Source organism: Octopus bimaculoides, chromosome 3, assembly GCF_001194135.2.
Source record: "Octopus bimaculoides isolate UCB-OBI-ISO-001 chromosome 3, ASM119413v2, whole genome shotgun sequence".
Lineage (NCBI taxonomy): Eukaryota > Metazoa > Mollusca > Cephalopoda > Octopoda > Octopodidae > Octopus > Octopus bimaculoides.
Window position 1 is genome coordinate 119,439,472 of NC_068983.1, and position 2,918 is coordinate 119,442,389.

Here is a 2,918-nt window from a genome sequence, read left to right on the forward strand (position 1 = left end):
AGAAAATAATTGTAACCAATATGTGGGGGTATTTTGATGATTTTGTTGTTTTCTGTGAAGCTGGAAAATACTTTGTGTTTGAGGTAATCTACAGAATTAACAACAGAGGAAAATGGTCACACTTCCATTTGTCCTGCAGCGTCGAGAGGCATCTTGCCATCACCAAGTGTCAAAATGTCCTGTGCAAACTTTGTGGACATTTGGTCGCCGTGTAGCTGAGTTCTCATGTTAGTGGTAAGACTGAGGATTGTAACATGATGCCACAGGGTAGAGGACTTTAGGCATGCTTGGACCTCATCTGCTCTAATGCCTTTCGGAATGACAGGAAGAGTTTGCTTGAAATCACCTGACAGCAGAAGCGTTACATCTCCCATTTCAAAGCTCCCTTGTGAGCCATGGTGCACTCATCCCAGACAATTAGATGACACCTTTTAAGTACGTGCCCTGATCTGAGCTTTTGTTGATGTTGCATGAAAGCATCTCGGATGTTGCTAAATTGAGGGGAAGCTTAAAAGTGGAGTGTGCTGTCCTGCCACTGGGTAACAAAGAAGCTGCAATCCCAGAGGAGGCAACAGCTATGGCAATGTCCTGATGCTGCCTAACTTCTGCAAGGAAAAGCTTTGTAAGAAATGTTTTTCCTGTCCCTCCAGGAGCATCGAAGAATAAGATTCGTCCCTCGGGTTGGCGTACACTGTTAAGAATAGTTGTGTAGGCCTGCAGCAGGTCTGGAAGTAATTCAGGCTGATTTTCCAGAATGTACTTTGAAAGCGTTTGAGTGTCGTAGGATGTTTCACGAATGACAGCAGTGGGAAAGCTGTTTGACCCTGACCTGAATGTTTATGGCAGGCCATACGTGGACAATTCATGTCCACCCAGTGTGACAATTCTGTCATCAATGTCAATGAAAGTTTTGTTATAGACTTCATTGCTGATACCCTCCATGTCAGGATAGAGCAGTTGAGCTTGTCGCTGAAAGTCTTCAGCCAGGTTGTCTCTGTATTTGAGCCATAGAGTGGCAGAATCACACAGTTCGCATGTCTGTAGTAAGACTGCATATAGTGCCCTGAGACTTTAGATGATTCTGATAAAGCAGCCTGTCGCAAAGTGGCCTCCCATTGTGCACCATCTTCGAACAGACCTTGTCGATAGCCGGCTTCTCTGTATGTTGTGCAGATATGTCTTTGAACGGTTTTTAGGGCCTGGAAACACGTCGGCCCTCTGATCTCATTCAGTAGTAGACGGGAGGTAGCACTCTTGTTGAGTGGGATACACTGTGTATACTCGCCCAAAGCAAGTGTCAAACTCAATGCCAGGGTATCCATGAACATTTTGACCTACTTTCCTGGGGGCGCATTTTTTTCCATTCCAAGTGTAGTGCGATGGAATCTGTGGATACAGCAAAGTTTGAGTGAATGGATCCACTTGACAAAGCTTGAAGAATACAATGAGCGTGGTATTCCTTGGTTCCTCTGCCAACAGAGAAGCATTTGCATCGGTGATGTACACTCTTTGACCGTTTTCCAGACGCACTACAAGCTGTTGAATGGCGGGGTGTCGTTGGTGAAGTGGTTATTAGTAGGAGTGGTAGAATGTTTATGACGAATATGTATGTATGTATATATGTGAAGTAATAGTTTCACTATTATAGTGAAAGTATCTTACATCGCAATAGAGAGATATTATTGTTTCACATTTGACACGTAATACTGAAATAGTGTAAGAGATAAGAGATTACTGTGGTCTCGCATTAGGCAAGAAGTTGAAAATTTGTTTGGCCCATGACGTTGCACGGACCGTGAGTAAGACATGTATAAAATTTGAATGAAATCGGTTGGGTAGTTCTCGAGTTTTATGGATTCACACAGACAGACAGACAAGCAGACAGACAGACAAGCAGACAGACAGACAAGCAGACAGACAGACAAGCAGACAGACAGACAAGCAGACAGGCAGACAGACATTCTCATCTTGATATATATGAGATAATAGTTTCACTTTAATAGTTTCAGTATTAAAGTGAAAGTATTAAAGTGAAAATATCTGACATGACAATAGAGAGATGGTATTGTTTCACTTTTTACACGTAATACTACAATAGTGGAGATGTGATATTGCACTGGGCTCGCACTAGGCAAGAAGTTTAAAATGTTTTTGGCCTAAAACACTACATGGGCACTAAGTAAGGCATGTGTAAAATTTGAATTAAATTGGTTGTATAGTTCTCAAGTTTTAGGGATTCACACAGACAGACAGACACACATTCTCATCTTTATATACATATATATATATAGTTGTGTCTGGGGAGAGTCATTTTCTGTTAGTGCCTTATTATTTGACACACTTAATAGACGTCCTTGATTGGTTGAAATTACCGAAATACGACAACTTTAACACGAAATAACTTCGAAAATAAACAATTTTCTTAAAACGCCAAGAGTAAATGATATTTTAAATGACACATTCTGCCAGTATACGAAATTTGAAAGTGTTTAGTTACAAAAAATGTTGTTTTTTTTTTCTATGTGCCGGCCAAAAGGAAAAGATCCCTGGTATTTAATTTATCGACCCCAAAAGGATGAAAGCAAAGTCGACCTCGGCAGAATTTGAACTCAGAACGTAAAGCTAAAGATTCTGCCAGCTTGCCGCCTTAACATAGTGAAATAACGTCATGAAGATCAATGCGGAACCCCAGCATGGCCGCAGTCTAATGTCAAACAAGTAAACGATAATAGATTTATAAATTTATACTTCGAAATACAAAGATCATCTACGAGAGAGTGCTGAAAAGTTCCTGGCTTTAAGGATGTCGCGAAAGGCCTGGTTGGAGGCCCAACCTTCCGAGTTCTTTTATAAAGCTTAGAAAAACTGAAAGACCTTCCGAGAGGAGAATATGTTGAATAAAATCATAATTAACTGAT